The sequence below is a fragment of the Motacilla alba genome, chromosome 1A (genome assembly GCF_015832195.1).
Source record: "Motacilla alba alba isolate MOTALB_02 chromosome 1A, Motacilla_alba_V1.0_pri, whole genome shotgun sequence".
Taxonomy (NCBI): domain Eukaryota; kingdom Metazoa; phylum Chordata; class Aves; order Passeriformes; family Motacillidae; genus Motacilla; species Motacilla alba.
Window position 1 is genome coordinate 31,366,417 of NC_052031.1, and position 13,388 is coordinate 31,379,804.

General features: G+C 35.3%; 1 long non-coding RNA gene across 4 annotated transcripts in view; it reads right to left on the reverse strand.

Moving 5' to 3' along the window:
• Positions 1-7,693: 7,693 nt before the first annotated feature.
• Positions 7,694-13,388, reverse strand: part of LOC119708314 — a 56,180-nt gene continuing 50,485 nt past the window's right edge. For all 4 annotated transcript variants that reach the window (XR_005259039.1, XR_005259041.1, XR_005259040.1 and 1 more), the window contains one exon: positions 7,694-11,055. This is a non-coding gene — a long non-coding RNA (uncharacterized LOC119708314). The remainder of the gene's footprint in view (positions 11,056-13,388) is intronic.

Sequence of the window (13,388 nt, forward strand, 5' to 3'; positions counted from 1 at the left end):
GCAATGCATAACAACTTACTGGGATTTTAAATCTTTAGAGAGAATGCCGTGTATTAAAAATGCTGAATGTAAATCCAATATTATGCAACTAAAACATTCTATTATGTTCCCATGAGCTCTGTAAGACTAGAAGAGCTTTTGAACAATTGTTTGGGAAATTAAAATAAGTAAACCTAAGGTAATAATATGATAACTTGAATTAAACTGCATAGAATTGAAGCTTAGAATAACACTGAGTAAATGTACATCCTCACATATAATGAGAGCATCCTTTTACATTAGAAAGAGGTCTGTTTTCTTGTCTGTTATTAAGAGAGATTGGAATCTAAAAAGCTGCATGCTGTATAATAGACTTTCTTTTTTCTTTTTTTTTTTTTTTTTGAAGTAGTATAACAGTTGGCTTTTAAATTATCCACAGAAATATATCTTGAACATCCCTTTGCAATGAACTTAGGATACCATGCTAAGGGTGACTATCTTATACAAATGATTCTATGTTAAATAAAACTTATATGACATGTTTTTGCAACACTTTGTAGTCTCTAAGAATTTAGCACATATCTTTTGAAGATCAGGGTTTGTGTATGTGTCTGTATGTACACAACTGGGCATTATACACACGAGTTTGGCTGGTTTGAAGTGAAAGAAATATTATTAGATTCACCCCAGGGCAAACTATATAGGCATAAATTGACTCTTACATTACACCATACAATTTAGTTCTTGTATGACAACTCTATGGCTGTCAGAAGGCCATGATTTATCTGTTCTAAAACCTGGTTTTGCTATTAGTATTAAACTTCACTATTCACAGTAATAATAAATTCTAATTTAAACTTCTCAAGTTAAAACTTTGTGTGTAGAAACAGAAAAAAAAAATTTACCTTTCTAGACCATGGTTTTTAAGAAAATAAGAGCCATCCTCTCTACACAGTATTATCAAAATCAAGTGATGGCTGGATTTGTTCCATCCCTTGGGTGAAATTGAGTTTGAACAACGCAAACTGTATTTATTTCACCTGTAGGCAACTCTGCTGGAATCTAAATTTCATTAACTCATACCCAGAGTCACCACTCAACTGTTCTCCTTTATGGTGATCCTCAGGTTTGGTTGTTTATTTCTGTCTGTGTGTATGCATAAATTTTAAATGTACATGTATATTTTCCAGCTCTTGGAAATATATCTGATTTGAAACCAGAGTTGAAATCACAATTTGAATACCCCAGAATAAGAGAACATTCAAGAAAAGCAGTGAAGTAAATTCAAACGTAAGATCTACCTGCTAAATATTTTGATTTTTTGACTATCTAGAAGAGGATAAGTTTTTGTCCTTCAGAATGTCATAAAAATGAGGATTTAGTCAGGGCAGTGGTTCAGTTTAAGTTTCTATTTCATCTCACTCAGTTACTCTGATTTACTCTTTTTTTTTTTTTTTTCTTTCAGTTGTGTCCAAAGTCAGTTTCTGCCTCAGATAAGGAGACTACTGGAATATTCTAGAACTGCCTGTATGTCCGAGTATATTTGTGTTTGATAAACTCAACACAAAAATGGAAAGACAATGAGAAAGGACTAAAACTTTTATGAAATTCTAATAACTAAAAGTCTTCTGTCAAGAAAAAGTCTAATTTCCGCTGTGGAAGGTGAAGTATAATATTCTGATACATGTCAAAGCCACCTAAAGTACCTTTTTATGTTTATCATCATTAAAATGTTTGTTTTAAAACAGTTTTTCTATAGCTGAAGTCAGCCTACTGTGTGTCAGCAGCCCACAAAGTACAGTGCCACTTCTTTTGTTTCCATCCTCAATTGCATATCAAGCTTGCTGATCAGGCTATATTTGCACTGATGCATCTCTGTATGTCTTATCTACTAACCGTGGTGTTACACTTAGCACAGGAGTCACATGAGAGTGGTAAACCACAAGAGTGCCAGGACACAGTCACGAGAAGAGATTGATGCTCACTCTGTGATGGACATGAGGCTATCCATGAGGGGCTATCAGTTGTCAGAGGGCAAAACTCTGGGAAAAAAAAGTTCCCTAGAATCACAATTCTATTTTAGGTGTTTGGCATTTAAAATGGGAATAAAATATTTGGTTCTATTTTTCTCATGTACACAAATTCCAAAAGACAGGGGAATTTCAGATGGGAATAGACTATGGAAATGGTTTGCCTTGTTCCAAAGCAATGTTTTGTTCCTTAAAAAGAAATGCAAATACAAAACCATCTATGGTTAAAATTGTTTTAAATTTCTGAATATTTCTACTCAGGAAAGAACTCCTTTTGTTAAAAAAAACCCTATAATTTTTTTTTTTTCTGCATAAGGTCTTCTAAAGACCTTATGTAAGTCATTATATTATGGAATTCCATTTTATCTAAGTATGCAACCAATTGCAGAAATTGTATCAGATACCACTTATATCAATCCATTGACCAAACAATTTTCTCCTAACATACAGCTCTGACAATTCCAGAATATTTCTGTTCCACATCAGATAAACTCACCCCTTTCATACAAGTATTAAAATGTGATTGAACCTCATAATTTCTTTCACAACAGAGTAAATCAAACAAATTCCAAGAGAAAAAGCTTCAGACTAACCACTAGCTTTGTGAAGATAGTTTTCACATTGGTTAAGGGATGCTCCTGCATGGAGTTCTACTCTGTCCATCACCCTTGTCCCACAGGATATATGAGTTACCTGAGCTGGTCTCCCTTTTTTATTTCTCCTTTGTCAGGAAATTCTATCTGGGGCCTGAGTAATGGAATTTAAATGAATTTCTTTAAATAATGACTGGTTGTTGGAGTGAAAAATTTCAGTTTTAGCAAGTTAATATTTTTAAGAAAAGTTCCTATCCTATTTCTCTTTAGAACAATATATTATGTCATATATTTCCAGAAACAAAGGTATTAAATGGTAGGTAAAATATCAAGTAGCTAATGCTTAGCGTTTTGAGATTGTTAATTAGATGCATTCCTGCTTTTTGTGTGATGAATATTTTGCCAATGGTTGCTAATTATTATAGCAATTAGGTTTAATAAGTTGAGGATTTCACAAGCTTAGGTCTTCTGGGTTACACTTTAGCCAATGGGGAACGGGTGTTAATTAAGGACAAAGAAAAGAAGAATTAAGAAGATTTGATGGGTTTAAGGAAACAGCAATTAAACAAAGTGCTAGAGTGATTTGCATATTTTAATAAGTCAAAAACTCTTGGTGTTCAGGAAAAAAGTTACATTTTCATTAGTCAGTGTAATTTTTTCAAAAGATGTCTTTAGAGATTTTTAACACTTTGTCTCCAGGAAGACATAAGATGGATGTCAGTTTTCAAGTCTTTATTATTAGTGCTTAAAACTGTTTCTAGACCTCAAAATAGGTAGTATTGGTATAAATATGAGCACTAATAGAGCTCGCTTTAATTTTGAGAGAACCAATGTATTGTCCTGAGTATGGTATCTATAAAGAATGGCCTGCACAGGCTACCTCACCTGAATTTGTGACCTGCTACCAAGTACCAGGAAGATCTATGTCCTGTAAAAAGCAGTTGCATAAATATCACAGGGAAAAACATCTTTTTTCTTGTTTTCCTGGTGAAAACAAGAGAAAAGATTTGTAGGGAAGTAAATTTATCTCCTGCAGTAGAGATCGCTATTCACAACAACAATCAGTGATAGGACACTGTCAAAGCTATTGATTCTGTCTTGGTTCTGGTTTTTTTGGGCAACAAGCGAGCAACCCAATTGTTGGTATGAGGAAAATCCACCTTGAATTAGTTCTAATTCAATAGGAATGGTTCTGAACAGACTACAAAGAGTAGTTTTATTCTTGTGTACTCAAGAGTACTCTTGTGGACAAAGAGAAGTTTTATTTAGAACTCAACCTCATTGTTCCAGGAAGCAGTGCATTCACCTGGGCATTTTAATTGTTTAAGACTTTGCAGGTTACGAAAAATCTTACAAAGAACATTGCAAGGAAAACTCAAATGGTATGCTCCACTAATAGTACTTGTTCAGAACCAACTTTTCATCATCAAAATGTTAAAAATTAGAAGATTATCTGGGTGCAATTTGTGCTAGGAGCACCAGTTTCTTAATGATTATGCTATTGTGTTGTAAGTTAACATTCCTAGTACTAAATTTACATGAGCCACGAGGTGTTGATTTTTTCATCAGCTAGTGAGGAATTGATGTGAGAAGTTGATTATTAGTGTCACAAGAATAGGTCACAATTGAAACTTACTAAAGTTCAAACATCAAATTCCTGGAAATATCACACAGATGCCAGATTGGCGAGTAGGATTGTGCTTCTGCAGAGCTCAACATGAGCCCTTGTTTTTGGCGCAGGGAGGGAAGGAGATTGAGCAGGTTACTTAATAAAGAGGTGAGCAGGAAGTGAGGAGAAGAGATAAGGAAAGAGAGAAAGTAGGTATGAAGAGATTTTCTTTTCTATGGATCAGGCAAAAACTTCATAGAATCATAGAATCATTAAGGTTGGAAAAGACCTCTAAGATCATTGAGTCCAGACTTTCATCTGACACCACCTTATTAACCAAATCAGAGCACTACATGCCACGTCCAGTTATTTCTTGGACACTTCCAGGGCTGGTGACCCCACCACTTCCCTGGGAAGTCCATTGCAATGCTTGACAACCCTTCCAGTGAAGAAATTCTTCCTGATGTCCAATCTGAAGCTTTCCTGCACCTTAGTGTTACTTCTTGTCCTGTCACTAGTTGCCTGGGAGAAGATGCAGACCCTTACCTTGTTGCAATCTTCTTTCAGGTAGGTAGTACAGTAATTAGATTGTAATATGGACTGTTTATTGAGCAGGAGAGGAAGAACATCTGCCTGTGCTCTCCACAATTAAAATGTCATTTCTACTACCAAAATTAAATAAAAATGTAATTGCATGTGTGTTGTAAGCATAATAACAGAAGAATCCTCATTTTCAGTAATAACACAGGCAGCAAACACCTCAGCCTCAACTGTTTAAATTGCCACTTATGAACAGGCTTTCATACAAAGTTCTAATATAGCAACACAATAAGAATAAGCATGACCAAAATAGCACTACACAAACTTAAAACTTCATTGATTGATAGAAATAATAACACAAAAACACTGGTAGTCACACAGCCTTAGCCATCTGCAGTTACTACATATGTCTTTTACAGGGCTTGGGCACTAGCAAACATAATAAAACATTTGTCCCATTTAGAAATAGGCAGCTAGAGTAACGTTGCCACAGGCATGCTAATAGTAAAACTACCTTCCATCTCTCCATTTTCCCTTTAGCTACGAAATAATTTCTAAGTGTATATTATAATTTCAAAGGTGATAGTCAAAAATTGACTCATCTAACCCTCTTAATTTCTGAATCCCACTAATCATAAATATTTTTGTATAAATAATCATTTATTTAAAAATTATCACATTTCTGAGGCTGTGACTGAACATATCTTCCTCTGACTTAGTTAATAATTTGGGAGATGCTTAATCAAAGAACAATATAAAAGAAATACCACAGGTCCTTACACAATAGACATGGTCTGCACATAAATGTGCTGCCTAATCAGATACAATTCAAAGATTAATAAATAGATTTTTTGGAAAGAAAACCTCTTCTCCATTTTCACTGAAACCATTTCATTATGGAAAATAAAAATTATCTCCTTTAAGACCATTTCATAATACTTGATTTCAAGCTTCATTGAATATCCCTTTTATTTTGTATTTCCCTTTGACAGACACTCTGTGAATGTTCATTGTTCCTTCCTGGATTCAAGAATTTGAATGCCAGTTCCCCAGCCTGAGAGAAGTCTTCTGTCATCTAATCTCACTACTCCTTTTCCCTACAAGTGCTCCCAGCTCCTCACAGATGAAGCCATTGGTAAAACTTGTTGGTGGTTTGAGGGTAATAAGAATGTCTCTGAACTCAGCATGGCAGTGGAGCAGACCATGGTTGGTGTGACACTTTGACTGAAAAAGAGAAAAGACAAAGCTTTCTTTTAGAGTTATCCAAATTGTAAATCACCCAAGACATCTTGGACCGGGCTGACAACCTGTTTAGATGAGGTGAATGTTGAAATATAAATAAATATAAAAGGGCTCTTTGAAAGGGTGGCTTTCAAAAGCTATGGTGTCTTACTGTTAAATAATACCATATGCATTGCATTTGTAATAATATTACACTTACAACTAAATTATTCCTCTGTCATCTCATAAGAAAGCAGTGAAACCAGAGTAATTTTATATCAATGGCAAGGTTGCTGGAAAACTATACTCATACCATGATTATAGCCAGGGGAATACTCTTGGTTAAGAATGAGGGATACACTCCAGCAAAATATACAGATCAGCATTCACTCTGATCCACCCAAACATGATTCTGCAATATACCTGGAGCACATCTGTCTAAACATGTCCAGATTGTGTTTGATAACACAGTAGCAAATTTTACCTGTGTGATGAATAAAAGCCTGTCATACATTGTTTGGAAGATTATTTTGCAATTGTCTCTGATATTGAGTAGACTGAATATGATTATCAGTGACATAGTTGCTAAGTCTACTAAAATTATTTGAAGATAAATAAATGAGCTTGTGATTTCAGACTGAGGACTTCATGCTTATGACTACTTCCTGCTGGATATAATACATTGCTGGAGAGATGACCTTTAGCGACCTATGATAAAAATGTCAAATGTCATGTTTTTCTTATTCTGCAGTGAACAGACCATGCCTAATGAATGTCCTAAATTTCAAGACAGGAGCTCAAAAGAGCACTTGAATGGGTGAAAATATAACAAGGGAGACTGAAGACCTCTTAAAAACCCTTGAAAGAAAGGTCAAATGCTGGAACTGTGCAGTTTTGTGTAGTGGCTCTTAGCGAGTGAGATTTTTGCTGTGTAAGGGTTATCTGCATAAGAAAATTACATAAGTTCATTTAGTGATTTACAGTTCTTCCAAATGAGAACATGTAATTGCTGTCAAGAAAGACAACCTATTTCCACTCTTATTATACTTTTATTTTTTTTAAATCTACGAGTTCCTTTGGTCATCTGTCTTTCTGACAAAAGCCTTCTGATCATGCTCTGATATTAAAGGCAGACTTGAATTAAGAGATGGATCTTAAGTTTAGAATTTAGGGTCCTTTTCCAAGGATAGGAACTTAGTCATAAACCTTCAACTAATTTATCATTCAAATTTTTCTCATCTGAGAACTGTCTCTGATGGAGGAGGTGGAGCCACTAAAAAAAAAAAACAAACAAAAAAAAAAAAAAAAAAAACATGAATATGTAACTACAAAGAACAGTTCCAGAGTACGGGAAATGTTTCACTGCTGTTGTCTTAAAACTGTGCATTCAACAAACTCAACTGGAGTGTTCATCTTTTTTGTTAAACGACATTTGACAGATGAAATTGGCAGAACTCTGTATTTCAAGAATAACAGCACAACTAAAAGTCTTTGGAAAACCTGAAATTATGGTAGGATGAAGGTAGAAAAGGCACTTTTGTTTTGTTCATTAAGAGACCAAATTTTCACAGTGCACATATCAATGTTCAGCTGTTGAATCTTTCCTCTGAGCTCACCATCCTTGACATCCAGAACATGTAATCCTGACAGGACAGAGCTGACAACTTGATTTGTATCTCTAAATTACAACCATGCCACCTGGAAAGACCTTGTGTGCCCCAAAAGTGTCCCAGATCATTTATTTCTATATCAGTACATCAAATTCACATTATCTACAGCTTTCATGTTTTGCTCATTTCCTTCTTGAAAAACTTATTGAAATCTAAGTACTAAAGTCAGACTGTTTATGTTGTATTTTGTTTTCAGAAAAAAATGTCAAATATATGGTTTGGCATTTTATTGGCCAAGAAAATGTATGTCATCATCAGTGACAAAGTCCCCTGAGAAGTGACATCAATTAAATATATCTGATGAGTACAATTACAGAGGGAGAAGAGCAGGTAAATAAAATAACATAACTTTATTAGGGAGAATAGATACACATTATATAGTGAGAGCACAAGTGTGTAGGGGGAACCACTGGATTTCCAGTGATCTCTTAAAAGACCATAATTTATTTTTGTTTCTAAAGAGCCCAACAGGATCACAAACCAATATATACAATGGAGGTAAAAGACTGATCTGCCCACTACTGAAGTAGAGCAACTCTGCTGTGGAACTTCAGTGTGTTGTGTACAAAGAATTGCTAAAATTAGGGTTTATTCAGGAAAAAATTGAAATAGTAATTTGAGATAGATTTTTCTTAAATAAATGATCATTTATTTTCCAGATTAATATTCTGTCATTATTTAATATGTTATTTTAAGCCAGAAATTTTCTGAGGATATTTTTTTATTCCAGTAATAAGCGTCAGATGAGGAGACAATTTTTGCATTAATTTTCAGTTTTGAAAAGATTTTCTAGCAACATCATTGTCTTTGTCCTGGGACATTACTCCAATGCTGTTACAGATGCAAAACTATCTCAAAGCCTGTTTTGTGGCTTGGCTGGATTTTTTTGGTGGTTTTTTTGGTTCTTTTTTTAAATTATTTTCTTTGGAAGTAATTCATCTATTTATTGGCAGATGAAATGTCACTAGTATGTAAGGTCTGGAGCTCTAGGGCCACAGTGGTAAGGCTGTTCATCGCTGTGTCTTGACTGCAGTCTCACTTTCTTTTATAAACATGTGTTGTCCATCACACCTTAGATTAGAACTCCACAGTACACTTAGAGTTCAGTTCAGTGAAATACAGAAGCCTTTTCTTCTTGCCTAGAAAATATCAGTATGAAAATCCATGACTGATGTTTTCTTTTTTCAGAACTAGACTATCAGAGGAGTTGCTAGACAGTAAACGAGGAAAAAATATTGTTTCTAGGGGAATTGTACTTATTGAGAATCTGAAAAACTGCATTTAATTGAAATAAACCACAATATATGCAGGCAAGAACAACAATTTAAAAAAAAAAGGTAAATTATTGTCTTATTTTAAAAGTGCAAGATTACATAAAAACATCAAATGGTTTTCAATTATTGAAATGTAAGTATTTGTTGCTATTTGATTTCCATAGGAATATATTGTTTTGTAGTTTTGGAGGGATATTCTTTAAGTTTGGCATGTCTACTGTTTACTGCATAGAGTGCAGTATAATTGCTCATGGATATGTATGACCAGCTGATGGCCTCTGTGCTATCTGCCCTCTCTAAAAGATCCTTTCACCTCAGAACACATCCTGCACGACCAGCACTGCTTAAACAGATATTATCCTTCAGAGACTTCAAAGAAAACTTTTATGGGAGGAAAAAGTTGGGTCAGGGTGTTCCTCTCTAAGATACCAGGCTTTCACATGCTTTCTCCATCATCTGTGCCCAAATTTGTGTTCGTATACATGGGTAGGGAGAAAGAAAAGCAGAGACAACAAGTGATGATCTATACATTAATAAAATGTAATTAATCTTTGACATTTCTCTGCATGTGCACCTAAATTTTCCATGGCACTGCATATTTCAAAGCGACAGATTGGTCAAGGTCACCTTTTGCACATATACAGTTTTGATGCAACTGGTTCCTTGGACTGCCTGGCAGCTTGTGTATCTTGGTTTGCTGATGAAGGACAATGATCTTTGCAGTATGGTGAAACCAGGACACAGAAGTAAGATGATTAAGTTCCGCAGGCATTTGCTTCCACATGAGAAGCTCTCTGGTTGGTTATACGAGCACCAGACACTTCTGCTTTACTGACTTTTGTTGCATCTGTAGTAACCCTAACTGCAACATCCCAAGTTGTTTGAAGTGCCTAGTATATAAAATAAAATGCTTACGAAAGTACAGAGGTGTTCTAGTAAACATATTAAAATATAAAAAGCTGGTTGTTAAAGGATGGTTAATTTTCAATTCTAAAATAGCTGATTGCTTATAAGAATCAGTGAAACAGGTAGAATTGCCTGTCCCAACGCACGCTCAGGAGTTTCACTTAAGAAGGTCTTTCTGTGTGCATCTGTATTGTTCTGTCTGTTTGGAGTTCCTAATTCCCTCATCTCAGAAACTAGATTGGTTTTAGCTCTTTGACTCAGGGGGAAAGTAAAACAAGTACTTATTTGTCAGCCAGGAAACCTAGGCCTGAGAATGGACTGTGTAACATTTAATTCCCCTGGCCACAGAAAAAAATAATGGTCTCAGTGGCTCAAGTTAGGCTTTGATCTAAGATTCTACACTTGAGATTAGCAAAATCAAGAGAAATGAGAATCCCTAGACTCCATGTGAGACGTCCACCCACCTGCAAGAACCCTCCCTAACAGAAACCCTGGTGTAAGACTCAAGTATTTAATTACATATTTATGTGTCTTGTGAATGTTGGTAGAAAAAGAGACACAAAAACTGGTGTAAATACAATGCTAATGATCAATAGTATAAGAAGACATCAGAGATTGATATTTTTGCAGTTTTAAGTTCTTAATTCATACAGCTCAAAAATGCTTCACTGTTTTTAACAGGATTCATGACAGCTGATTGCATTTACATATATTTATTTTTTTATTTATATTAGACATAAAACACCTGAATGTGCTTTGTTCAGTCGACACATTAAAACCCCCAAGAAACTGACTTTAATATTGTTTCATTTCCTCTGACCTCAGGAAGAAGCTGTAGAGAATTTCCACAGTCATTAATCTTAATCATAATTCATTTTTGCCTTTATTTCAAAGAATTATGAAATCCGATTATTGTTTCATATACACTTTTTTGCATCAGTTTTGTTTTGTTTTTTTTTCAACTGGAGCCAAAATCTGATTCCTATCTTAGAATCATAGATTCATAACATATTCTCAGTTGGAGGGGACCCATCATGATCATTGAGTTCAATTCCTGGCCCTGAACAGAACACTCCAAGAGTCACACCATGTCCCTGAGAGTATTGTCCAAATGCTCCTTGAACTCTGTTGGGCTTGGAACTTCCCGGGTAACTTGTTCCAGGGCTCAGTCACCGTCTCGGGCTGAAAAACTTTTTCCTGACTTTGCCAGACAGCTCTCAAAGTCTTCTATCCCTAGAAAATTTTAAAATTGTAAGTTTATATGTGTAAAAAAGTTACTGCCAAGAACACACCATGCCTCCCAGGGACAACACCTATGCAGAAAGGGACCAAGAATATGTGTGACTTTACCTACTCATGCAAGAAATAATTGTGTTGAAGAGTAGGCACACGCCCTTGCTGAGTGGGAGCTGATGTGTCTTGATTAACACAGGGGTTTTTTTCTCATTTCCTTTTCCCTTCTTTTTGGGCTGGGCTGCTTTCTCTCTCTCATTAGAATAGGTTATTTTATGTCCCTTTTCCTCAGGAATCCTCTTTGACACACAGTAGTCAACCTAAGCAACAAGAACCTTATTGCTTTTCTTCAGCCTTAGTTCATGGGAGGGAAGCAGGTTGGACATGCGTGGGCTAAGATTTTCAAACTGAGGCAAAGGTGTCTGACTCTAATATTTTGATATTCTTTTGCAAAGATCTTTCAGTGTAGCTGATATGATGCCTATCACGTCTTTATTAATTATATTTTGCACTGAAATTACCAGGCTAGGGTAAGGACTACGTAAATGACACAGGTGTGGTGTCATCTGCAGGTTTTAAAGGCATGACCCATGTTCAGTGTAATGGTTTCAGGAACCTACATGGTTCTTGAACTCTGGTTTATACTGGAAACATTTCTCTAGGTGTATAAGATTTCCTTGTGAAATTGTGAGCTTGAAATAACATTTTTATATTTCCACTGAGTTGAAAATTCCTGAGATGATAATACTATAGTATTACCTCAGACTCACATGAAGGGTGTTTATCCTTAATGAGGCTGTGTTCATAAGCACCCTCCACGTGAAGAAAACAATTTTTTTCAAATAGAATTGAATTCAGCTATAGAAGGTAAACAAGAAACCAATATAGGATGAAGGGAAAAAAAAAACCCCAACACTGAATTTGAAAGAACAGCAATCATTAAAAAAAATTTTTGTGACATTGCAGTTCTGGGAAAGTGCTGCCTAGCAGGATCCACATTCCTGTAGTACATCTAAGAGATACCAGCTGCAATTGCTGTTTAGAAGTCTCAGAGAGATTAAAATACCATTTGTGGCTTAACCAAAACTTCCACAAGTTTCCGCAAGGACAAAGCATACCTACATTTTAACAATATTCAGTCAAATACTTTATCTTTTCAAGTAAAAATCTAGAAATATCATGTATTTATAGAGTGTATTTAGGGGAATAAAAATATTTCTGAAAGCTTTAGCAAGTCTTCTCCAAGAATAATATAGCTAATTACTGGTCTTTCATAGGAGCATGAATGAGATCTTCTTAGTATATCATAGAAAAATTAAAGCATTTACTAAATCATCTGCTTTGGATATCATAGAAAAATTAAAATGTTTCACAAATTATCAGATATGCATAATCCTGTCTAAAGCCTTTTAAATCAAAGAGAGGATATAATAGTTCCTGTAGAAAAGTTACTTCTGTCCTTGATTCCAAAAAATACTAAAGTTAGAGTCAATGCTAACTGAAGTTGGGTCCTGTCTCCTCTTTGGTAACATATGGCCTAGTGTTCTGAATTGATCTAGCACCTTAGCTTTGACAGCAAAACCACAGAACGAATCATGTAATACAATTGTTTGATAAAGCTTTTAAACATTTCCTAGACACTGATGACAGTGGTTCCGTAAGGTGCTTTCAGTAAGATGTTACATGACTAAGTGTGTTTATTCAGCCCTATTTTTTTAGAGTGAAGGGAAAAAAACATCCAAAACTACACTAAAAGAACACTATTTTTGGAGGTTTGAAAAAGAAGCTTTCAAAGTTTAAATATACCTGCATAAAAAAATGAAAATTACCTACTGAAGAAATATTGCATATAGACTGTGGACATGATTACAGATTGTTTTCCCTACAGAACTCAAGTTTTATTCAACACCCAGGGACATAAAGTAGTTTTGGGTCCTTCCTGTGGAGGTTTGTTGCAGAAGTTAAAGAACACAGTGAGGAGTGGAAGGAGCTGGGGCTGCTACTCTAACATGGAAGTTCAAGGAAGAATCCAGTATTTCTGTTTTTACAACACTAAGTCATTAAACCTATGCACCAACTAGACCTTGTACCACTCATTTTGTCCCTCTAGGATGTGCTGTTCATCCAGTTCTCAATCCACTTCACCATCCACTCAACCCGTCCAGAATTCCCTGTTTGCCTATGAGAATGTTGTGTGAGACAATGTTGAAAGTCTCACTGAAGTCAAGGTGGATGATATCTACTGCTCTCCCCTCATCCATCCAGGTAGTTGTTTCACTGTAGAAGGCAATTAGGTTTCCCAAAGCGTAAAATTTGAATTATTTTAGAGAGCA